General features: G+C 44.1%; 1 protein-coding gene across 2 annotated transcripts in view; it reads left to right on the top strand.

Annotated features, from left to right (window-relative positions):
• Positions 1-255: 255 nt before the first annotated feature.
• ENOX1 (ecto-NOX disulfide-thiol exchanger 1) overlaps positions 256-26,408 on the top strand; it is a 2,146,160-nt gene continuing 2,120,007 nt past the window's right edge. The window contains exon 1 of one of the 2 annotated variants that reach the window (XM_069205418.1): positions 256-749. The gene's annotated coding sequence lies outside the window, so the exon portion shown is untranslated. The remainder of the gene's footprint in view (positions 750-26,408) is intronic. The other variant, XM_069205419.1, reaches the window with a different exon arrangement.

Consider the following 26,408-nt stretch of genomic DNA (forward strand, 5'->3'; position numbering starts at 1 on the left):
AGGCTGCCAGGCAATCATTCTTTTTTACCTCCATCGCAGGTGGTTACATTGTATATGAAATTATTTTTGTTATCATTTCTCTCAGTGTTTTGTTGTTGTACTGTTTTACTGCACTACGGCATCGATATTTGCAGACTCGCTCTAATAGCCGTCCGCGAGTGCTATCGACCACATGAACTAAGGTATCTCTTATGTGCTGTTCCTCAAAACAGTACCACCACCTGTGTTCGTCTTGCGGCGAAACTAGAGCGTCACAACTGACACAGTAAAGTCCTTCACGGGGTTAGAGTAATAAAGTTGCCGCTCGTGAGCTCCCTGTGCGGGACCGGGCAGAAAGGAGCGCATCCCGCAGGTCTCGTGCGCTGCCACAGCCTCTCCGCTGCGTGTCATGTGCAGGCGGAGCGGGCTCAGCCTTAGCACTGCGGCAGCTCTCACTCGCTGCACAGCTCAGCGTCGCGTCTCGCGGCGGAGGCGGCTCGCGCTGAGGATCGGAGGTGAGCTGGGGAGCACGCGGCCGGTGTGTGCCAGAGAGCGCGAGCGAGCAGGCACTGCCAGCCCTGTCCTCTGTGCAGCCAGTCGGGGATGCAGCGGCTTTTCCCCGGGATCAGCGGAATGCGAATACAAGCCTCCTCCTCCAGCCCTGCCGGGCTGTGGTGAGCGGACGCTGGGCAGCGAGAGGGCGCTGCCTCCTTCCTTCTGTCCTGCTCCGGAGCAGCGGCAGAGGGCGCCGGACCGAGCTCCCGCAGCAGGTAGGTCTCTGTGATTCTGTTGTTACCTATCTGTGACATCTCCAACCCACCCTGGATGCAGCAGTGGCAGGCGGCCGTGTCCCACATCCTTCTCTCGCAGCAGCATGCCGCGCTTGCAGAAGCCCCTCTGCAGAAGCCCCTCTCCGCCCTTTGCAGTGCTTGCCCGGGACGCAGGCAGGAGTAAAGTTTCGTCCAGGGTCACCGAGGCAGGTTCTTATTTTGACAGCCAGCCCCCTGTTGGCACGCGCACGGCGGGGGCTCCTGCGCTCCCAGTGCCTGGGGGCAGGGGCTGCTGGTCAAAGAAAACAAAAGCCTTTGATTCTCAGCGTGGGGCCCCTTTGAAGACTTTTGGGTCTTTATGTCAGGTGCATTTTTTTGTAACTGACCAGCACTTGGAAGGATGGGTGGACCAGCCTTGTTCAATGAAATATGTTGCCTGGCATTGTGTAAACTTCACTCCCCCGTTCACAACACCTTCGTAAATATAAGAGATATGTAAAGGGACATGACTAGTGAAAATCATCGCAACTGACTGATATTCTATTTTTGTGGGAAAGTAAGGGGGTGATTTGCTGGGAATTTTGACCCGGTAAGCACAGCAGTCTGTTTTGTACTCTTAAGAATTCACAACATGAATTTAGCCATCTCCCGTTTAGTTCAGTTCATCACAATGCTTATCATTAAAATTGCCTTTAAAAATGCTTGAGAAGTTCGGTGGTGCGGTAATGTAACCGGCCAATTCACTCCGCCCCCCCACCACCAGACATACTCTTTGTTATCAATAAGAAAGTGAACCCAAACATGCCATTGCGCATCTCTCATCCCTCAAAGGGTGCAGTGGTATTTTAGCAACCTCGAGACAGGTTTTATTTATTAAACCTTGGTGTATTTAATCAAAGTAAGGATGACAGGCTGAGACAAGAGCGGCTCCTTAATGAATTAGTTCACGTTTGTCTTCTCCCCTGCAAAATACTGTTACATGAAAACCCTGAATGGGTGACACTTTTACAGCTTCTGATTAGAGTTGGTGTCTACTGCTCGCCTGTCGTCCATCTCTCATCCCTCTCCCGGAGAAAATATCTGCCATGTGTTATTTGGAGCGGGTGACTTTCATTGTTGGGTCCAGTGGTTTTTATAGTGTAAACCGGGACCATACACTTCATTCTAACATACTACTCTGCTTGTCTGACCCTCTCGCCGCCTTCTGCTCTGTAGTAAGTCTGGGCTCCCCTTCCACCATCATTCCATCTCCTCCAAGCCTCTTGCACAGATCTATTCCTGGCTTAACAGTGGCCGCAGTTAAAGGTTGCTTTCAGCCCTTATCGGGTACTCGGAAAAAAACTATCGGTAATCAGGCGACGATCTGGTCTGTCTCCTTTTGGGACATTACACTGCCCTCCCTGCACCAATGGGTCTGTTCCCCACTTTCAGTATAAAGTGGGTGCAACCAGAGGCTACAATGTAAAGACCTCCAAGTTGTATGAAATAGTATATAAATATGTGTCTTGGTCATGGTCCTGATGGCTGATTTGCATATGGCTGGGTCCAAACTGGGGTGGCATGGTGAGCAAAAGAACAATGGATTAAACCCAGATCTGTGACTGGGTGTGAGTGTTTGCATTGTTCAGCACTCCGTCCATCATCCTTTTGTGTTCCTGATGGCTCTACTCCTGTTGTAAATGAGGAAAACCGAGATGCACTTGTTAAAACGGGGATTGCCTCTTGTCACATTTTATGGTTTGGTAGATCGTTGTAGTGGCCTAGGTGGACATTGGAAGTCTATTGACAGCAATCTTGGTGAGCAAGTACTTAATAGTGTGTCAGTTATTCAAGAAACTCGAGCTACCTCTACGCTCTACATTCTGATCCATCCCTTTAAATATGACTAATATTAACCAGCTTTGGGTGAGGTGATGGGAGGCAGAACACAAAAGCACTTTTTACCAGTGACAGCTGATGACCTGATGCTGGGCGGACAAATAACAGAAAAGCTAGCACGCTACACCCTGAAAGCGCATCCCTTTTTAACGGAGAGACAAATATGTTTGTACAAATAATTTTTCATGCACCGATATTTTCTTTATATGTTTTTTTTTTGATATTCACTTAAATTAGTCAATGGGACTATTGTAAATGTTGTAAAGTCACCAGTGCTTAATTTGTAAATAAAATAAAGCCCTCCTCTGAAACTCGAGGCTGTTGCACTTAACGCGCGAGCACGGAATACTGAGGCAGCGTAATCCTGAAGCTTTCTCGGGCCTTTTCAATCCATTTAAAGCCACTCCTGCCCCTTCAGCTCACTCTTGCAGCTTTCTGCTTTCTACCTTTCTGACGCGTTTTCGTATTTTTCTTCCTCCGTCTTTCCCATATGTGTCTTTTGCTCGCAGCAAATGCTTGAGGCAGAATAATAAGCGCCGGTGCTCAAAAATAAGTGCCGGTGCTCAGCACCAGGAACAACAAGCACAAATTAAGCACTGAAAGTCACGGATCCCAATTTCGTCTCATTATGTCTGCTGCTTTGGTTAACACAGTGCCTGAAATGTAAATATAGAAGTGCAGGTACTCACTATTTAGAATACGTGTTTACTCCTTGGAAGTGCTGGTACTCTCCCATTAAATGTATTGCAGCAGTGCTGGTGCAAGTACCCTCCCTTCCAAATGAAAGAAGGGCAGGTTCTCAGGACCGGACTGTACCTGCCCATTTAAAGCTCTGGCTTAACATATTTGATTCCTCTCACTTCAAGGAAACACTTGCTGCCCTTATTTTACTCCATCATGGCCGTTATTGGCTTGCACAATAACCTTGAAGTATCCATTGAGGGTTGTTACATCATCTCAATCCTCTGATTAGGTGAAGAAACAAGGGGCCAACATAATTAGTCCCCTGTGTGACTCTCATTATTCGGCACCTCATAGCACAGTTGAGCATTAGGAGTTAACACATGTTCTTCAGTCAAATGCCAACCTGAGAGAAATCATTTTTCTACAAGACATGGGCTCAATTTGTTATTTATCACTAACTCATGGCTGGTTGAAATGAGTGCCCTCAAAGTAACAGACCTGGCCCCAACCAGTTATGGGGAGGGGGCGACACACACACATCTAAAAGGCAGAGGAAGAGAAAGATGGAAAAACCGTCATAAAGGGAGAAAGCAGAAACCCACAAGAATGAAATAAAGTGTCTGGAAGCGTTTGGTGGTGGATTTAAGAAGCATGAGGGAGATCTAAGACTCCCTCCCTCGGTATTCTGGGCTCCAATGTTTAATTGCACCGACCGCCGGCTTCTCAGCTCAACTTCGGCCATCCGCACTCTTTTGTTTACTGATTAAGCACAGTTTACTTCAATTAACTACAACTGCTGAATTGCAGTGTTTTTTAAGTTTAAAACGGTATTTGTAGGACACATTTTCTCTTAACTGTAGCGCCACTTTAACCTTTGTGGTTTTTTTCCTGTGAATTTCTAATGTTCTATTTAATAATGTAAAGTAAGGTATTACATACCTAAGTTTAACATCACTCACACATTTGTTTATTTCAGTTACTACCATGCTTATCTATCCCAAACCTCCTCCTGTGCACGACCTTTGGCTGCGGTTGGTGTGGGGTACCTAACCCAATGTGGATGGCCAACCCTCGTCATACGTGGCATGGGGTTGGGTGCCGGACATGGTCTCTGGTAGGGGCCGTGCACCCAATGCCCAACAGATGGCAGAGGAATACCAACAAACACCCACCCAACTTTTTTAGTCTTTTTTTTGTCCCGCAGCTACCTTGCATTAATTTCACAGTACTCCCTGCAAATTTTAACGGGGCCACGCTGAATACCCCAAGAGTACAGTGTGTCTGCGACAACTGAAAACAACTTTTTTGCACTTTGAACCCAGGGAGTGTCCGTCTAGCCGTGCCCTCTAGCCCTCACCAGAAGGGCCAGTAGGCCAGGGTAACCCTACCCAGTCCCCTTATATGTGGTTTTATTTTAATTTTCAGGAAATGGGGACCGAGTTCCCGAATCCTAAAAAGGCAGGTGCAACATTTCGCTTCATGTTGCAGCCATCCAATCTAGAGGTGGGTGAGCCAGCAAATGAACAGAATGAGACAAGTCACATCTCTTCCAGGGGTTTGTCCGACTCTGAGAGCCCCAGCATGGGCCAAGCCATAACAAGATTTTGCATATAAACCAGGCAATATTCGTTATGTAAAAATATGATGCTTTTCAGAGTTAAACAATATTATTTCTTTACTAGTGTGCCATTTTGAGAGCCATGTACTGACAGTAATTGTTTCTAAATACAGAAGCATTCACAAAAACCCCAATAATGTCATTTCCATCTCTCAACAAAAAAATAGGTTTGTCATGTTGTCTGGAGTGTAGCCAAAGTAAGAATATTTGTAACACAATTATTGCCTATTAAACCATATATAAATGGCTTATTTTCATAGTGCATATCCTGAACTAATTTACTCCAAGGTGCTTTCAGATTGGCCACTCAAAGAAAGTGAAATATTTGAATAGGATCACAAAGTTTAGTCAAGTGAGGAGGCTGGATTCGAGGCCAGGGTTTTGCCTTCATTTCCCCATTGAGTATCAAAGGCCATTGTTTGGCTTAACTTCCATCATGAGCAATATTAGTACACAATATTCAATAAATACATATCTCATGTTAAATCAGTTTAATACTAGATATGTAACCATTAATTCTATAACAAAATCACAATGTGAAATGTAAGGGAAGACAGTGCACTTTATTTTATGCCAATGCCATTACCTTCCTTTGCTTTACAAAACTATTTAGAGCCGCTCAACATTTAGGCGACATCAATTAGGAAGATCAGCAAAACAAAGCAGCCCATCGAGAATCATCATAGGAGTCACAGGTGTGAAACAGCTCAGTTGGCCATGGGAAACATTCACTTACATGTCAGTTACAACTACTATTACCAATGGCCTGAAGCAAGAGCAGGTACACTTGCTGTCTGCTCTTTACCCACAGACCGCATGTCTGCACACTTTCACTGGTTCAAAAAGCCACAGTGCTACTGGGGCCCTGGAAGCTGCCAATGTCATGTAAAGAATGAGCTGCATGAACATGTGTGACCTGTGAAACTTTCATTCTCTACTGCTGGCCCATGTGCTTGACCCTCCCAACTGCACAGGAAAACCTCCGTTAGCAGAGGAGAACAGGGCGCAGACACTAAAGCAGAGGCTGGCGTCTATCAGAGCATCTGTGTAAGGACACGCCGTTCAGAGTGCTTAAGGAAATGCCCTCTGAACTGCTTGCCACAGGGAAGGCGGTGGTAGAATGCTGCAAGAGCGGGAACAGAGTCATGGGAGGCAGAAGGGAGAAGCCACATGAAAGCTCAGCTCGTTCAGGCTTCAGGTTTGCAGAGGATCTCGAGCTGAGCCAGAGCTGGGCGTCTGGTTCGAGTCTGTCTTGAGCTTTTAGTGAGTCATCCAGTTTTAAGCCAATTATAGCACTTGGTCTCATGGGACTGTCCCAGTCCCCTGGACCAGTCATTTAGAATGTTTCATTTGTCATTTTTAGGTCAAACGCGCAAGCGCTCTGGCCTGTTGTAATCAATCTGTGGGCTTTTAACCACGCCCACTGCACGCCCATCTCTATCACTTGTTCATGGGCTTGCCTTTCAAAAATCCTTTGTTATCATCGGTAAGCACTTTATGTTTGCCCCTCCTTGGGGCAGTTTTGTTACTATCTTGGCAATCGTCCCTGTTACATGGATAGCTGCACTTTTGCAGATACATTTGACTGCAAGCAAACTTTTTTCCTTTTGTGTCTCTCCTTTGCTCTCATGCTCTTGGCGGCCATGGCGCTTTGAATCGGCTCACTTATGTCAACTGTTTCACTTTTCATTTTCAATTTATGTGGTAAGAAAAGTTCAGTTAGGAATTTGCAATGCTAATAGCTCTAACTTGAGCAAACGCGAGACCCATGGCATTGCAAATGCTTGTTTCCCTTGGTACTCCCTCTGTATTCTCTTGGTAGTACTGCAGCACTAGACATCTATACATTTTGAAGCTTAGTTTCTCTCAAACAACTGAATAGGTTTTCACCACATCACAAAAGCACACTTTCTGGGTGAAAATCTAGCTTTCTGACAAATTTGGTGTAATTCTGTTAAACTGTTTTGGCTATAGAATTTTCTAAAGTTCCTGTGGTAATTTGCATGGGGAAAACACGTTTTGGGTCTGACCACTTTTCTTGCCCCCCCCGACAGATCACCCTGAAACTTTCTAGAAAGGAGCTGAAGTGGATGAACTTTTTGGGGGAACATTTTGTGAAGATTCATCAAATGGCTCCAGAGTTCTTAGCAAAACAAAAAATACATTTCCTATGGAAACCCTAACCTTACTATAACTACACTGTGGCAGCCGCCAATGTGTAATATTTTGGTGGTCGATATTTAGGCTACAATATTTTGCTAGTATTGTATTTGTGCTTGATATTCTGATTTGCAACTTTCATAATTTACTGAATGAATCCCAGTTACCACCTGGATGGGATGATCCTTGCGCTTTGTTTCAGTAAAGTAATTGAATGTGCAAAAGTACCACATTCTTTAGATTGCATTGTATGTGAAAGAACATAGACATATAATTTTGGATGTTCTAATATCTTCTCTGGTGTTAATCTTCAATTATTCCTATTTTAAAAATGTAATTGATTTAGCAATGGGATTGTGACAAGTCTAGAGGCATTAATACTTTCAACAAGAGTTTGCAATGCAATAGGCCTCACTTTGCTTGAGTTAGAGCTATTGGCGTTGTAAGTTCATAACTGGGCTTTTCTTGACACATAAATTTGGTCAACCCTGCCTCATAATTTTGTCTTTTCCTGCCACATAATTCCAGTGGACCTGCGTATTACTAAAGCACTTCCATTTACCTTCTTCCTCTATCTGCAGCCAAAAATGAAAATGTTGCCATTTAGCATCCTAATTGAAACCTGCCACGCTAATTCCAATAGAATACCACTTTTACCACCCCACCATCAGAGATGCTGGCTGGCTAACACAATTCCCAAAAAAGGCATAGGACAGCCACGAAGGACTAGACTGGTGACCCAAACATATCAAGTGTGTTCAAACAGTCATAGTTGGTCTGAATCATGGTCATAACGTCAATAAGGCGATATTAATACCACATATATGTTAGACCTGACAGCCTTAGGGTGGTCACCCCTAACTTTTTGCCTGCCTCCCTCCACTTTTGAGATACTGTTTGTGCTGGTTTTTAGACTCTGCACACTTTACCACTGCTAACCAGTGCTAAACTGCATGTGCTCTCTCCCTTTAAACATAGTAACATTGGATCATACCCAATTGGGCTATTTAATTTACTTATAAGTCCCTAGTAGAGTGCACTATATGTGCCCAGGGCCGGTAGATTAAAAGCTACTAGTGGGCCTGCAGCACTGATTGTGCCACCCACTTAAGTAGCCCATTAACCTTGTCTCAGGCCTGCCATTGCAAAGCCTGTGTGTGCAGTTTCACTGTCAATTCGACTTGGCATTTAAAAGTACTTGCCAAGCCTAAAACTCCCCTTTTTCTACCTATAGGTCACCCATAAGGTGTGCCCTGGGTAACCGCTAGGGTAGGGTGGTGTGTAGGTAAAAGGCAGGACATGTACCTGTGTAGTTTAGATGTCCTGGTAGTGTAAAACTCCTAAATTAGTTTTTACACTGCTGTGAGGCATGCTTCCTTTATAGGCTAACATTGTTTGAGTGGTTGCTGCTGATTTGAAAGGAGTAGGAAGGTCATATTTAGTATGGCCAGAATGGTGATACACAATCCTGCTGACCAGTGAAGTTGGACTTAATATTACTATTTTAGAAATGCCACATTTAGAAAGTGACCATTTCTCTGCACTTAAATCTTTTTGTGCCTTACAATCCATTTCTGGCTGGGTTTAGTTGACAGCTCCTTGTGCATTCACTCAAACACACCCCAACCTCAGGATACTCAGCCTCATATGCATACATCTGCATTTTGAATGGGTCTTCCTGAGCTGGGAGGGTGGAGGGCCTGCTCTCACACAAAGGACTGTCATACACCGTACTGGGACCCTGGCAGACAGGATTGAACTGAAATGGGACCTGGTCCACTTCTAAGCCACTCTTTGAAGTCTCCCTCACTTCAAAGGCACATTTGGGTATAAAAACAGGGACTCTGCCCCTACCAACTCAGACACTTCCTGGAGAAGAGAACCTGAACCAGAACCTGCATCCTGCCAAGAAGACCTGCCTGGCTGCTCAAAGGACTCACTTGTCTGCTTTCTGTGAAGGACGCCTGCCTTGCTGTTGTCCTGCTGCCTTGCTGCTCTCTGGCTGTGGTGAAGAAGTGCTCTCCAAAGGCTTGGATAGAGCTTGGCTCCTGTTCCCTGAAGTCTCAGGACCAAAAAGACTTCATCTCTACAAGAAGGACTCCTTGTGCGGCGAAATCCGACTCACAGCCTGCCAGAAACAATGCACAGCCTGCATTGTGGTGAAAATTTCACCACACGCCGAACATGAACGATGCAGCGCCTGCCAGGCGGTAGAAAATTTGATGCAACGCCTACCTGAGCGACACAGCTCCTGTGACTTCGTCCTGGCAGCGCCGGAAATCCACGCATCATCCCCGGAGCATCTGAAAACCCCGCAACCCGTGGAAGATCCACGTCCGAGCGCCGGAAATCTACGGACATCGGTCCTGCGTGAAAACTAAACGACACATCACCGTGTGCGGCCCGAGAAATCGACGCACACTCCTTTGTTGCCACGCATCTCCTCCTCTGCGGTTCTTTGCAGAGATTTTTCATGCAAACCAGGTACTTTGTGCTTGAAAGAGACTTTGATGCTTTTATAAGACTTAAGACACTTTGGCCCTCATTCTGATTTTGGCGGGCGGCTGTCGCCGCCTGCCAAAATCTGGCCGCCGAAAGACCGCACTGCGGTCAAAAGACCGCAGCAGCCATTCCTACTTTCCCGCTGGGCCAGCGGGCTCCCTCCAAAAGAGCGCCGGCCGGCCCAACGGGAAAGCCCCTGCAACATTGAAGCCGGCTCCGAATGGAGCCGGCGGTGTTGCAGGTGTGCGACGGGTGCAGTTGCACCCATCACGATTTTCACTGTCTGCAAAGCAGACAGTGAAAATCCTGCTGGGGCCCTGTTAGGGGGCCCCTGCACTGCCCATGCCAGTGGCATGGGCAGTGCAGGGGCCCCCAGGGGCCCCACAACACCCGTTCCCGCCATCCTGTTTCTGGCGGTGAAAACCGCCAGAAACAGGCTGGCGGGAAGGGGGTCGGAATCCCCATGGCAGGATTCCCCCAGCCGGGGGAAATCCGGCGGGAAACCGCCGGACCCGGCTGGGAGACCAGAATGCCATGTGAAGCACCGCCAGCCTGTTGGCGGTGCTTCCGGCATCCTGCACCCTGGCGGTCATAGACCGCCAGGGTTGGAATGAGGGCCTTTATATCACTTTTCAGTGATATGTCTACATTTACTTTTTGCATCTTTAATCGATTTTACCTGTATTTATCCAGATAAATATTATATATTTTTCTAAACACTGTGTGGTGTATTTGTGTGGTGCTATATGGTGGTATTGTATGATTTATTGCACAAATACTTTACAAATTGCCTTCTAAGTTAAGCCTGACTGCTCAGTGTCAAGCTACCAGAGGGTGGGCACAGGATAATTTGGATTGTGTGTGACTTACCGTGACTAGATTGAGGGTCCTTGCTTGGATAGGCGGTAACCTGACTGCCAACCAAAGACCCCATTTCTAACAATATACAATTATCATATAAACCCAATAAAAACCTTTATCAGAAATAAACTTTTGGCATTAGACTGTAATGTGCAGAATAGCCCCTAGAGGAGACCACAATGAAAATAGCATTTATAGGAAACATGTTCATGGAACCATATAGTTAGCTCCTAAAAGACATAACCACATGAAAAGAAAATGCCAGAAAGTAATGCAGTGTAACCATATATTTAGCTCATAGAGGGCATATAATGTTAAACATTTTTAGAGCTAGCAGGCCTACTGCAATGAAATTACAAACAAGGTTTTAAAACACAAACTAGTTCCAGCTGTAAAACAAAAGTTACAACCATGAGAGTGCTTAAAAAGACACTGAATGATGGGAGTGGTTATAATTTTGGGGTCCCCACTAATCTAGTGGGGGGACCCAGAGATAATGTAGACAGAAAGAACACATGGTGGTGAGTGTTTTGGAGGTGGTCCCATTGTCCTAGGACCACCACGGGCTGAGTTATGAGCAAACATGTTTTATAAAAGTAATGCCCTGCAAAGCATTATGGGGTGAGTTTCCATGCTGTGAATATTGTAATATTTTGATATGTTGACAGTAATGCTTAGAACAACCTCTATAGAACACCCCAATGAAAATAGCATTTGTAAAAAACATGGTCATGTAACCTATATATTTAGCCCCCAGAGAGCATAACCATATGAAAATAAAATGGTAGAGAATAATGCAACGTAACCATATATTTACCCCCTAGACAGAATAGTGCTTTACACATTGTTTGAGCTAACAGCCCTACTGCAATGATATTAAAAACAAGGCCTTTAAACACAAACTATTCCTAGCTGTAAAACAAAAGTTCCAGCCATGAGATCGTGTAACTAGACACTGAAAGGTGGGAGTTATTATTTTGGGTTCCCCATTAATCAAGTGTGGGGACCCAGCGATGATGTAGACAGAAAGAGCACATTGTCGTGAACATTTTGGTGATGGTCCCATTGTCCTAGGACCAGCACAGGCTGAGTTATGAGCAAAAATGTTTTCTAAACGTAATGGCCTGCAAAGCATTATGGTACGAGTTTCCCAAGTGCAGTGAATATTGTAGTATCGGCTCTCCCACTGTGTTCAGAAAGTCTCTTTGAGGATTTCTGTGTTTTTACTTAAAACATTTATCAATTACAAGTGTTTTTTGTGAAAGCTATGGACTGTGAAGGGGAGAGCTAAAATAAATGACTCTGATTAGGTAACAGTGTGAACAATGTGACCAGTGCTTCAATACTGCTGATGGAGTTTGCGCTGTTCTGTGAGCACTGTGAGTGCCATGGTGGCCATGGAGTAGGAAGGGTAGAGACAAAAGAAAAAAATAGTTTGCCCACGCTGAAGTATGTTGTCAATTGTGCACTAATCCATGTAAAAGGGTCAGTCTGCAAGGCGGTAATAAAACCATCCCAAGGCTGGAGAAACATAAAGCATTTACCAATGACATCAGTGGATTTTTGAAAGGCAAGCCCATGAATGAGTGAATGTGATGGGCATGATTAAAAACCCACAGAATACTTGCAACTGGTTGAAAAACAATTGCGTGCTCAACCTAAAAAGTAGCTCCTTGTCAGATAAGTCATAAGAAACAGTTCAAGTATGATCATGCCACAGTTGAAAGTAAAAAAAAAAAACAACACAAAAATAAATCAGGAATGCCCCTGGAAGCCAAAGTAAGACCCCAGTTTTAAAGTTGGGAAACTAGTATTCAGACGTTATTGCACAATATTGGTTCAGAATTATAGAGAACATTATTTGTTACTGCCTTTTTCCCTATGGGTGGCTTCTCCGTTATCTGTTTAACCCAGAGGCTGTTCAAACCAAGATTGTGCCTTCTCAAAACATGTGCCATTGCTTCTGACTTTGAAGAAGGATTATAAAAATGTACTAGGAGTTTTATCCTAAAGCAATAACCAAGAGAGCTGAGTCAAAGGCTACCCAGCAAGCAATTGAGTGATTTATGGACATATTTTTGATAGACTCATTTTACGCTTTATAGGAATGACACTTTTCATGGGCAGTTCACACAATTAGGAGCTATCCACCAGGCAAAACCCACACCTGCACTGCCAGTTTTCAACAAAATATTGATTACAATCATTAAACTCACATTCTCAGCAAGTCTAAACCTTCCCCAGTTTAAGCCTTCTTGGATGCAACTTTATTAAAATAGCAGAAGCAGATCCTAGGGACGTTGCTACTTTTCATCTTTGTTTGGAATTTACCATATGAGAGATGGTATAGGTGTGGATAGAAGTAGAATAACTGTAGATATTTGTTAAGAAAAATAACATGGCACGGAGCCAGTATTCGCGCCTGCACACCCAGGGTTCTGAATCTAGAAGAGTCTCAGTTGTGGAGGAACTCAGCAAGGAGGTTGATGACAGCAGGGAACGGGCTTTGGTCCCGTGGGACCAATCTGCTGTTAAAAATAAAACAACTGATTGGGAAGCCCGAAGCCCAAAGAGCCTTTAACGCAAAATAGCAGGCAGCAAGCAAAAGATCAAAGACAATTGTCCATTGTCACTTCAACTGACCAGAGCTTTCACCAGAAAACTATCAGTTGGAGCTAAGAGCTAACATTTATGTAAAAGCAACCTAGTTTGTATGCAGTTTCTGTTAACACCAGTCAGTGCAGAATGGCTATGTGACAGAATGTGATAGAAACATGTTACTCAGAAAAACGCAGCTAATGTGCTAGTGTTATTGTTTTCTCCTCAAGTAAGCAGGGAATGGCCTTGTGGAGGAGGTAGTATTTATTTGTACAGTCCTGGACACATTATTCTCACAAAATCCCGCTTCTCTTGCCCGTTTGGAATCGAGGCTATTCTTTTGGCAAATGTGCAAAGTATAACACTGAGCACTATGGTTTCTGCGTCTGCTAAGGCTTTAAAACGTCATGCAAACAATTCAATGTCACAGGAAGCTTCAAAGAAATAGAAGACAACATCTATACTTGATTATTAGTTAATACATTCATTCATAACTATATATAGTTGTTAACATTGCACTTCGTAGAAATATATGAACGTAATATAAACAGAGTCTCGACATGTTATTACATCCCCCATTTCTCCTGAGAAGAAGCAAGCGTAAAGTATTGGCAGTGTCTTAATTTTTGCAATAGCTCTGAATATGTACAGGATTATTCTAATAGCAATGTAAGTGACAAACACAATCAGGATAATACCAACGATGGATTCAAATATATTTTCACCCCAAGGACCGAAAACTTCCCCTAGCTTCTCACAGATACATTTATGACTCGGGTCAAAGTCGCTTTGTATCTTCTTCACGCCCTTCTTAATGTTATCTATATGTTCATGTATGCTAAGGGAAGTGTTTGGAAGGTGAGTGCAGCATTCAGTCCCTGGAATTGCACAGAACCTCCACCCCTTTACCGCTAAGAGATAATGTAAAGCCATTCTTTTTTTAATTTCCATCTGGCATGATCATCTAGCTGTGTCCTGTTATCAGCTATTGTGGTGGAATTTGACATATCTTTCAAAATGTCTGTGTTCCTTCTTATTTCATCAATAGCCACAGTCATTTCATACAAGGAATTAAAGTGGAGAAAAACCTAGGAGTACTGGAAACGGCTCATCTACCCCTCTTTCACTCCAAAGGATGATCATCAAAGTGTTGCATGCTGGGAACAATATGCCCTGTGCAATAAGACTCAGCCCAATCTAAAGGCAGCCAAAGATAAACTTGCAATCTGAAAATGAAATAGGATGGCCTCCTTGGAGGTGATGTTTGATAAACAACAGTCCTTAAGGAGAGGCGATACTCAAAGGGAGGGAACTCAAAAGGAATGCTACCTACAGTTAAATCATATTTATTTTGTCTAATAAAAATACTGGAGACATACTCCCGGGGCTCACAAATAAATCCTTGCCCTGTCATTGCGAGATGAGTCACATCTGGCAGGTTAGGTTAAAGGGATTGTTGACATTTTCAAGGCCTGCAAAAGAAGAGGGAGAGATGCTGGCACACTCTGGCAGTCTGTCTGAGATGGAAAAGCTGCAGGCAGGTGTCACTAAAACTGCATGGCACTCTAATCAAAGATATACTATTTCCTACATCGACATGTCTGTGCAAGCAAATTCAGAAAGAGGAAGAGTTAATGGCCTGCCTGTACTTTCCCCACAGTAGCACATAGGAGTTACCCTTGTACTCCATGTAGGTGGCGATTTCATACCAGGGGAGATAAAGAACAGTTCGGTCTGAATAAATCCTCCTTTCGCAGCAAAGATTTACCCCACCACCAGTCAGATTCTCAAAGCGGCAAGGAAGGTAACAGACCCTCAGAGGAATCCCAGTATCCGGAATTAGGAAGATGTCTCAAAGGGACTGAGGACGTTATAATTAGAGGCTTTTGTGCATCTTCACATGGTGGTGGAGCAGATAGAGGAAGTGGGCGCACAGACTTCAACCCACCAAAAAGTGAAGAAGCTGCATTGGAGGTAGTGCCAGCAAACACTTCAGACACCGGCCTAAGCTTTGTAGCAGCAGTTGGAGCACCGTCGACTCTAGAGTAGATCCATGTCCCTAGGCTTTCGACGTTTAACAGCAGTGCTTGTTAAGACCAGGATTTGATATGGTCTTTGCCATCGGGCTGTGGATCAGACTTTCTCCAGGACACCTGGACATATACCCAATCGCAATGCTGGCGGAAATGGCAGGCATCAGTGCAGCACTCCTATAAGGAATGTTGTATCAAGAACTGAAACATTGGACACATTGTATACACTTTCTGCAATATTATAATGTAACATTATCATTTAACTGCTGTCCACTTTGCAGAGGACACAGGGTGGTTTGAAGGAGGCATCATGGGTTGCCTCAAGTCTATCTCATAAGGTGTAATTAAGTCTTTTGGAAAGGGATCACTCTCAAAGACTACAGGGCTAGTGAAAAAGAAATGGGACATTTTAACTGAGTTTCCAAACTGATCTGAGTGAAAAAGAATTGGGACATCTTAACTTTGTTTCCAAACTGATTTTAGTTATCTCATTCTTCAGGGTCCCATTATTCCTTTCCAAGTTTCCCACGTACTCTGAGTGATAGACACAATGGGAGTGCTTGTCTTTTCCTTGCACCTTACACACTTCCTGTACAACTACAAACACAAAATGTGTTCCTTGATCACCCCCAATTCGGCTTGGTATCCCGAACCTAGGGATAAAGTGTCTTAGTAATCACTGAGCAACAGTAATGGCATCTCCTCAGGTACTCCTCCACCTAGCCTGAAAACATGCAAACCACCACAAGTACATAGAGTAATTCTCACACTTGAGTAATTGTATAAATCCAACCTGTATGTCAACAAAAGGATCTGAAAGAGGAGGATGAGCAACATGAGTGGCCTTAACCATTTTTCCAGCATTCAATGGCAGGCATGTGGCTTAGGAATGGCAATAATGCTGTGTCATAGAAGAAGAGAAGGACACATAATGAAGGGTTGCAGTGGCAGGAAGCATGCCATCCCTACAAATGTGGGCTGCTTTATGATATAACCTGGTGAGGTTGGCAGTTTGGAATTTCGGTGCAACCACACTCTCAGCGCTGTCTGTCCATAGCCATTCATGGTCTCTTTTACACTGTTGTTTAATCTAGGATTATTTTTCACTTTCAGAAGCTTGCTCCTGCAATTGAGACTCGGCCTTTAACGTTGGTATAGAAAATAGACCCGTTTCACAACATACTTGGCAACATCAGCAGTTTTAGATAAAGCTCTATTTTTGGCATACATCTCCAGCCCGGCGGCCGTCACTGTTCCGCCTGTGGGATTATGACCCCGCCTACCACCACGAAAACCATGGCGGTAGGCACTATCAGTGACAGGTAATTCCTTCCTTCCCTGTCACTGATAAGGGTCTCCCTTCCCCTTCACTCTCCAGTTATCCCCCCATCACCCTTTCCTCTCCAAAACCTCCCCCAGTCCTCCTATATACACGCCCCCCTAGACACACACACATACACACACCCTTTTCCCACAAACATCCATGCATGCATACATCCACTCACACACACCAGCACACACTTTCAAACATGCACGCACACATGCATTCTCAAAACACAACAGACACGCACTCACACCTCCATACATGCACACTCGCATCCAACACGCAACACACACCGGCATCTACACACATACAAACATACACACACACACCCAAACACAACATCCCCCACCCTCTCCCCTGTCGGAGACCCGACTTACCTGTGTGCAGGGGGTCCTCTGGTATTAGACAGGACGGGACGGGGCACTGCTGCCACCAGCAGCCACCACCAGCAGAACACTGCCAGGCCGTATTATGGGTCATAATATGGCCGGCCGCGGTTTACTGGCGTGGCGCTGCTGGTGGCAGCAGCGCCACCTTACCTCCATCCGCCGCCATGGCTACAGATGGATTTCCGCCATCCTTCGTGCGGAAATCTGGCTGTGGTCATAACACGGCAGAGGGCTGGTAGCCCCGGCGACAGTCTTTTGGCAGCCGTCGCCGCAGCGGTAGGTGTTTTTTACCGCCAGTATCAAAATGAGGGCCTATATGTTTTTTCTGATCCCTGTAACTTTGTTCTAACACCCCAAGCACAATTGCACTTTATTCATAACAATACAAAGTAACATATTAAAACAGTGAGGGAGCTTTAAGGTGGGTGTAGCGGACAACGCCTGCTTTATCTTTACAAATGCATTTTTGCCTTCCCTAGACCACTACAAGGGTTCAGGGGTATCTTTCCTAACACATTATTTGCAAAGGCTTGGCCAAATCCATTGCCTCCAGTACTCCCAAAAAGATATGTTCCTGGGAAACAGTTACAGAGTAGGGCAGCTTACAAATGACTTGTTTGAGAATGGAGCAAAGCAAGACAACATTTTTAGGACTAATAGGTCTTGTAGATATGAACACGGGTCCGTAACATGGTGGGTACCTCTTTGATTAGACATACCGATTGCTTCAACGGACAAGCCCAAAAGAGGCAAAAATGGAATGCAGAGGTTTTTAAGGCTGAGTGACTTGCATCAGCAAGAATAGGACAAGTGGTGTGTTTACCATTGATGATGCAGTCGACTTAAGAGCCCTTTTTATCTGCAGGCATTAAAGCCTCCTCTGCCTCTTTCATTTCCCCTTCCAATTCTCCCACCTCTCTGACCTCCTCCGCCTCCCCCTCTTTGGGTACCACCTCCTCCTACTTTAATCACTTGCTCAGTGTTCCACAATGTCAAAGACATCAATTTCGAACCAACGTTACACATAGTGGTCAGATGACTCTTAACATTCAGGAACAAGCCCTGAAGAAAGCAGCACCAGCAGCTTCTTGAGCCATCTCCACTAGGAAGTTTCATGGGAATAACTTCCAAACATCCATAAGTTTGTCCAGATAATTGACTGGAGCCTCACCTTTCTTCTGTTTACTAGTGGAAAATTGTGTCCAGTCAGTTTTTGGGGGCATTTCTATGGAATCACATTCAACAGTGAACCCTTTATCATATCCAAATCTCCATCATTTCAGGGGTCCACTGTGGGAAACAGCGATTTATCCACTAATCCATCCCTCACCTCACTGGGAACTATCAATCACAATTTTTATTTGCATCCACCCAGTTGGGTCTGTATGGTTCAAGCACACTCTGTAATCCCTCTTAAAAGTGGGTGGCTTTCCCCTTATGTTTGGGAAATGTTTCTTTACACACATTAAGTCAGATAGGGTGCAGGAAATGTGTCCCACAACTCTACTCCCCCCGTTGGGAGGTCCTTCAAAGGGAGAAGGTTAAAATAGGAGAGACTCTCATTATTAGCATCTCTCTGATGGGAAGAAGGGGTAGATCATTTAGACGTGCACTGCTGATTGTCTAAAGCTTTCAAGAGTGATTGTAGAACTTTTCTCTTGCCAGCCCCTACACCCCTGAGCAGAACATGTGTGTGATTAATCCATCTGCAGTAGAATCAGTTTCCAAACTGGTTGCTTAACTGCCAGCCAGTTGTATCGCAACCCTCGCTTCTGCATTACCACTGTGTGTTCTGGCTGTGGGTGGTCTCAAAGGCACTTCTCCATTTCTGAGTGCAGCTATAGCTTTTGCACCAGCCCCATCCACTGGCATGGGCAACAGGTCCAGCAAATTTTCCTCTCTTATAACTTATCTGTCTCCTTGTCCTCTGGGTCAGTGATGTAGGGAAACTGATAGGGGAAGGTGGATCAGCTGGAGCTCAAATCTTGACCCCCCCCATGCTTCAAGTTTCTAATTTGGTATTCCAGCTTCTGAGAAGCTTTCATACTCTGGATGTGGGATTCATGCCTACGCTCATGCACCTCCTCATGCCACTGGATAAAGAATGGCCACTGCTCACCGTCAGTTTTGTTGTGTGGACTTTCCTTTGCTTCCCCAGATTAGCTAATCACTCTATGTCAAAAGTGCCACACTCTGGAAAATACTTTTTCAGTCCTCATTGGTGAGTCCCACACACTCTTAAGCATTTGTACATGGGTTTACCATATTGTTGTTCATACATATTGGTGAGAGGTCCTTTCGGTGAGGGCTCTTTATGTTTAGACTGTCCTCCCCACATCTCTGTTCATTATAGGCCAGCCACAGTTCCGATGAAAGGAAAAAGGATCTGCAGACCGTATGTCTACTCATCCAGTGGAGGTAGGTAGGGAAGGAAACTGAAAGGTTTCTTTATTTCCCCTTTTCCAAACTGATTTTCTGGACAGGGTATCACACTTTCATGCCTAGAGATCCCCTTGCGTTCAACAAATCTCAGTTTGCACCTGGAAAGGGTTGTGAAGATGTCACAGCGGCTAGATCAGAGGATCTCCTTCTATCACATGTTCATCCTTCAAGGTCTGCGCTCTAGGTCCCAGCACTCCTACCTATATTCGCTACTGGTGCACTATTTCTAAAGCCCATTCTCTCTCTACCATGGGGTCACATCCATACTCGTTTTCATTTAATTTGGAGTCCTCCCAGTCCTACCTGCTCAACCATTTTCCTTTCATTGTTCTAATCAGCTCCTACCCTGATGAGAATTTGTGTGTCCTTTTTGACACTGCATTACACAGTAGGCAACAAAACAAACAAATGCTGTTACACTTTTTCCTATCATTTTTCTTGGTTCTGCCACTGATATTAGGCAATTATCAGGTCCAGCGCTGGGCTGCTCCCCACCACACTTCCGCTCGTGAAACCTGTGGCTCCTGTGGTTATTGTATAAAGTTCGTACAAGCGGTCCCCTCTTTTTTTTCCTCATAGAGGCAGTTCCCATTGCCACTTGAACCATCTGTTAAAAATAAAACACAACACATCTGGAAGCCTAAAGTCAACCTATTGTGTAATGCAAAAAAAGCAGGTGGTAGCACAAAAAGATCAAATAACATTTTAATTCCAGCTGACCACGACTCTTGCTACATAATCGTGAGTTGGACCAAGGAGCTAACATTCATGTAAAATGAACCTAGCATTCATACAATTTCTCTCTGTACAAATTAGTGCCATATGGCCATGTGGCTGAAACTTGTAACTCTTCTCTTAAAATGTTACAGTGATGCTGAACGTATTCATCTGGTTCTAAAACATCATCATCCTGGAATGCCCACATTATATGCTAATTTATCCGAAGCGTTATTACATACAGAGTACTCAATGGGAATGAAACAAGTAATATTAATCTGACAACAATGGAAATTTTCTGGTTTCGGTCCGGGCTCCAGCAGACAAGTGACATCAAGAGATCCACTGTGGGATTGTCAGACAGACTTTGGGGACTTTACGTCCTCCAGTGTCTGTAGTGAATTAACTGGGAGTTTAGTTTGAATGATGCTCAGGTGTCGATCACATCCCTAGTGGCATTTGTTATGACATGCTTCTTCCACTTTGGAACCCCGAGACAGTTTTTCCTTCTAGTTAGCTTTCATAATCCTATCGTGGCACTATCTGCATAGGTTTTTATGGAAGTTGCATCTTTTTTAGGCTTGCCTCATTATCTTCTATGCAGTGATTGCAGAATGTTCCAATCGGATTGAAATTGAATCTCAGTCTGTTGTTCACCCAGAGTCTGTAATTCTTACTCCATCTGCTACTGATTGTGTCTCACTAGGATCAAAGGCATTTAAGTGGGAAACAGCTTTGTTGGGGAGCAAGAACCTGTATCATTATGTCAAGTGAAAATCATTAAGTTTAGGGAAGCGCTTGGGGCAGTGCTTTTCTAGTTGATGCTTTTGTTTACTCTTAGGTCGGAATTCTGAGCTGTGTGGAATTTATTGCACCCGGTAATTACCAGCTGTGTTAAATACCTCACAAGTTCCACAGGATTTTGGGGAAATTTAACAAAGGGGAGAACAATACGTTATTTACTCAGACACGCAGATGTTGGTGCATTAAGCACCAAAGCACACATGTTCTTCAACAAAGCAATTAGGAATAGGTGCTATTTCACACCCAATCAATTCTGAACCCTGGGGTGTTGGACTCTATAAGTTGCACTAAGTAGCACCTTCAATGTGACAAACTCAAAATCAGGCCCCATTGATAGTGTTGGAGGTTTGGCAGAGGGTACCTACAGCATGTATTGGACTTTACTAGACTTAATCAAACAATAATACAATACTATGAAAATAGATATTGTCAACACTGTTTCAATATGTCTGCTTATCTGAGAAAATATATTATTGTAAATATTTTGCGTTTTGAAAAATTATGTTTTTAGGCACCAGTACCAGAATTTCTTCTTGATTGTCCCTCAGTATTAAATTCAGACCCAAGTGTATGCAGGCGGTATAGAGTTAATTACCTGTTTGGCCAGCCAGATACGTAGAATAAAGAGATCACTTATGGATGAAGGAGAGCTGTCTCTGACTGAATAGCTTAAAAACTATAAACCTCAGAGTTGAATTACCCCCAGAAATTAGATTGCCATTTACCTGGCCTTGAGCACCACGGAACATTTAATCCTAAACAGAAACGACTCTAGGAATTTAATTCAATTAAAATCAATGTTGTGGCCATTACATTTGCCAATTTCTGACTCATGATGTTGAGAAGCTTGTTATCACTGCTGCAGAAAACCCATCACGTTGACCAGGTCGTTGGTCTTATGAAGTCTTATTTATTGTAACATTGTGTGGAAACCCCCAAGAAAGAGCTGTGAAATAACGGACACTGCAGAATCAGAAAGGCATGTCCTACCGCTACTTGGAGCACATCTCGCTAGTTCTCAAAGAGCTAGATTGGCACAGAGAATATTATTAAGTTAATGTCAGCAATTCTGTGCGGTAGAGAAGTGAGAAAAGATGTAAAGCTGTGAGAAATGGAGGAAGATGCTGGAGGAGGAGGAAGTAGAATAAACAGGTGTTGAGGATGGGTGAGTTTGTCAAAAAGAAGAGAGAAAGGACAGAGGAGATCAAATTGCAAAATATTTGGAAAGGGTTGAAGGAATATAAGGGGTGGAAAAAAGAAAAGTAGCTAAAGCAGTACGTAGAAAAAATAACCTCCAAGGGTGAAAAGATTGAAAGGCAGAGTGGTATCTGTATTAGAGTAGTGTGCTGGGATAGAATGTTGATCAACAATCCAAGATGTTGATGAATCTGTGGAGTGTGTTCCACTCTTGACAGATGAGCCTTGACCAGGGATGTGTTGGAGGCGTGTGGGGTGCTCCTAATAAAGAACCATTCTCCCCAGTTCTGTTTACAGATTAATCATTACAGGGAGTTACAACAAGTGAAGGGAAATCTGTGTTTCCGTTGCTTTCTGAATAGCATTAGGGTTTCTTCACCACTCAAATTGAAAGGAAGGGAGTTCCGTGGGGATTTCTGCCTTATTTTTTTGCAGTTTTACACAGCTCAGGCTTGGCCCAAGGGCATCTTAACTCTTTAAACAAGAACTAGATTACATTATACTTTGCTTTTTTGTTTTTTGTTTTTCAAGCCATGGGTAGGTTCAGGGATTTGCCCAGAATCACAGGGTGCTGCGCTGAGGCTGGGACTTGAACCTGGTTCCCCAATTCCAAGGTTAACAGCTCTGACCGTTGGGCCAAACCTCCTTCCTAAGGGATTATTTGCAACATATTGAAAGCTGCCCTCGATACTGAAAGGCTCTGTTTCAGTCCCACATTCTAAATCATAACCTGGGATTTATCAAACCTGACCACGTGGTCAAGAAAGGACCACAAGAAGCACAGAGGGAGAACAGTCCGAGTGCTGGCGGCATAACTACACAACTAGCTGAAGGGAGAACCACCTAAAGCTGACATTTTTCAAGAAAAAACAATAAAATCCTTTCTAGGGGCGAGCGCAAAGTGCTCCGTCCTGTATTGTAATCTCTCTTTGGGCTTCAAGCCACGCCCATGGCACGTCAGTCTCTTTCATTGGCTCGTGGGCTTGTCTTTTAAAATCTGCTTGCTTTCATTAGTGAAAGGCATGCATAAGTCATGCCTTTTCCGGTGTTTAGCCCTCCTCGAGTGCAGCAACCAAGTACTGAAAACATACCAGGCTCCGCGTTTTCCATCCATTTTCTGGACTACTTTTTCTCTTTTTTCGCAGCACGATCTCGCTGGGCAGAAGTCGAGCGCTTTGCATGACATCAACACTGTTATATAGTTAGTTGCACTTTTGCCGGTTACGTAGATAATTGCACTGTTGCCGGTTACATGGATAATTGCACTTTTGCCGATAAATTTCACTACGAGTGAACTTTTATTTCCCTTTGTATGTCTGCTTTGCACTGATGATGGCCGTCAACTTGCTTATGTGAAACTTTTACTTTTCAGTTTCTATGGCAAAAAAAGTCCAGTTATGTGAAACTATTTTTTTTTTTTTTAATTTTCAATTTATGTGGCAAGAAACGTCCTGTTAGAAGTTTACAATGCTAATTGCTCTAGCTCAAGCAAACGGGAGACCCGTTGCATGGCAAATGCTTATTTCCTACTCCATTCTGCCACCTCCTTTGCAAGGGACATCCTCTGTTTATGCTAAAAGTTAACTCTGGTGAAGGTCAGTCCTGAGTAACCATGGAGATTCCAGGCATATCACAGACATCTTTCCTGCTTCCCGATAGGAGACGGCTGCAACGATGCTAAGAAGTGGCCTTCGGCACAAGCGGGCACTTTACAAAGCAAATAAATATATGACTGTTGATCTCGATTTTGTTGTAGAATATGTGAAACAAAATTAACAATTCGGTTACGTGTGAGAGGAAAGAGACAAAATAAACAAATGTGCGTATTGCTCCTATTTTAAACGCAGTAGAAATGCCTTTTGTCTCTCTGTGCTATCTAATGATGAGATTGTTTTTAAAGAAAAAAATATGTGATATATTTTTTGCATAGAGTATCAGGCTAGCCACCAAGGACATAGAACAGCATGTTTTTTTCTCCAGAAATTAAGCTCAGTTGTGCTCCCAGAGGTCCAGTAGAAACATATGTTTTTGAGTCATATCTCTACTAAGGGGTTTAAGTGCCTAAAACAAACATTTTTGATTACTAAGAGAAAATGCAACTTCCTGGCTGATAAGAAGACTTGATGAAAGTAAAGAACAACAGCTTTGAGAGCCGATATAAGGAGTTATGATACCTTCTTTATATGAACCGAACCTTCCTGTAAACATCTTCCCTCCTTCTTGGGTGCAGTTAACAATCCATAAAAGCCTAATGTTAAGAATGATGGATTTTCCAAATACTGTACTTGTAGGAACAGTGAGCCTAGTGTAAGAAGGACACTGTCACCAAGTCAGGAATGGTGAACTGATAGGAAACATTGCTTATTGTTCCTCCTGGAGGAGGCTTCGGATAGCCATCAGAGGGAAACCAGTGCCATAATGCTAAATAATACCCCTTCCCCCCATGTAGATTGTGATGAGGGGCCCTGAGCCACACATATCTCACTGGTATTCATTGGCTTTGACCATAAATGACCCCCTGAAGGTTTGGGGGCCCCTGTAGTGTCATATTTTTTCTGGTACTCCTCAGCATGTTTATGTCTCAATTGCATTCATCTCAGTCTATCAACCGGTAGTTAATTTATCGAAAAAAGAATTGTGAATGATTTAGGCATCTGTGTTGTGTTTGTAAATGTCTGGTTTGAATTTTGCCTGGCGAATCATGATGGTTACACTTAAAATGTCTCCGTTGTGATCCTACGTGTAATTACTGTATGGTTTATTTTAACTTGCATGCTCAGCGCTGTCTACGACCACATTTCAGTGACAACATTTATTTTTAGTCTGGAGAAATTATTATAGTCCAACAATAAATAGCAGCACATTTATTGAGAAAACTGTTCTATGTCCGCGTTGCAGCTCGGAGGCTGCTGATCATATACATATGTTTGTGGGATGCTCTAGGTTGAATCTTACTTAATTGTACGATGTCTAGGCAATAAACCTATTTTGCCCAGGTTATAGTGTGATAAAAGTCAGATCCAGTGTTTAAGTGTCTCCCGCTTAATATAAGACGGCAGAAGCCTACTAAACAAAAAGCATACTTATACCGGTAGGGGACTGTGCCTAGGCCCGGGTTCCAAAATGAGAGAAGTCTGTGACACTGCCCCACTCCCCCCAGCTCTGGGGCCCACCGCCACCAATGGAAGGCAAAGAACTGACAGAAATTCATCTAAGACACATAGGTTTGCGTTTTGAGAAACAATTCTCGGGCTGTATTTATTACAAAACACATATTAGTATACAGAACATTGGTTCAATCAACACTGTGAAAATTACATAAACAAAAAGTGTTTTGGGCAAAGTCTATACATAAATCAACTAACCACATATACATGGTCAAGTTTGGCCACCCCACTGGTCCTTACAGCACTGAATGACTAGTTAGCCGAGTGCTACCCACCAGACTCCCACAAATGTAGAAACTGTAGAAGGCGAACTCCCCCATTCCCCTCACAGAGAGAGAAGCCACCGGCCAGCTAGCTAGCTGAGCCCGAAATCGCCCATGCCAGAACTACCCCCTGGCGCCCTTTGGGAGATGGAGCTGGGCAACTGGGCCTGATCCTGGTCTCCAGCACAAGGGCCAGCTCCCCACAATCTCAGGATAGTGCCATAAAGTACCCGTAGAGCCAAGAACAATCGCTGTAGCGGACGTCCCTGATCCTGCCTCACAATCCATAGTAGTTCTGCCCCTAGTTGATCAAAGGTTAAAACCAAATGTATCAGGAATTTGCTTGCCTTCTTGTTTCAGCTGCCAAGGTGGCAGCCAGATTTGTGGCCAAACCTGACCCCCTCACCGCAATAAATATGACAAAACAGATGCATAGATGAAAGACAAATGAAATGTGATGACTGAAAAACTAGAGAACCATAAATACAATTCACACCATATACATTGAACTTGCGATAGGTGGGTGGGCTAAAGATGCTTCTAGGTGCAGCAGACTGCGTCGGCGTTCGGCAGGTGCACAGCACTCCATAAGGATAAGTAGGTGCTTACAGTTTGCCCACAGCTTAAATGACTCTACGTGGGCCCCTGTTGGCCACCCTGACAACCCCACTTACCCCCGGTGGCCTTTGGGCACTGACCGCGCCTCGTGGGCAAGCATGCAAAATTAACAAAATAAACAACAACAGCAAAATGCCGTTGGAGCTCACCTCCCCCAGGTATCGCCCCCACATATGCCTGAGGCCCGCCATTATGACTTACCTCTCTCATTCAAGATGGGCGATGAGGATCTCATAAAAAGAAAGCCTACATTCAATTGGATATTGTTCACATAGTTTCTATCAGAATCTGTATAGTTTATTTAAGTGTGTGTGTGTATATGTGTGTGTGTAGTTGACAATGCTTATAGAAAGCCTTGAACTCAGCCTGTTTTTAAGCCAAACAGACTGAATGTGGGCTGGCTG

This window comes from Pleurodeles waltl, chromosome 8, assembly GCF_031143425.1.
Source record: "Pleurodeles waltl isolate 20211129_DDA chromosome 8, aPleWal1.hap1.20221129, whole genome shotgun sequence".
Taxonomy (NCBI): domain Eukaryota; kingdom Metazoa; phylum Chordata; class Amphibia; order Caudata; family Salamandridae; genus Pleurodeles; species Pleurodeles waltl.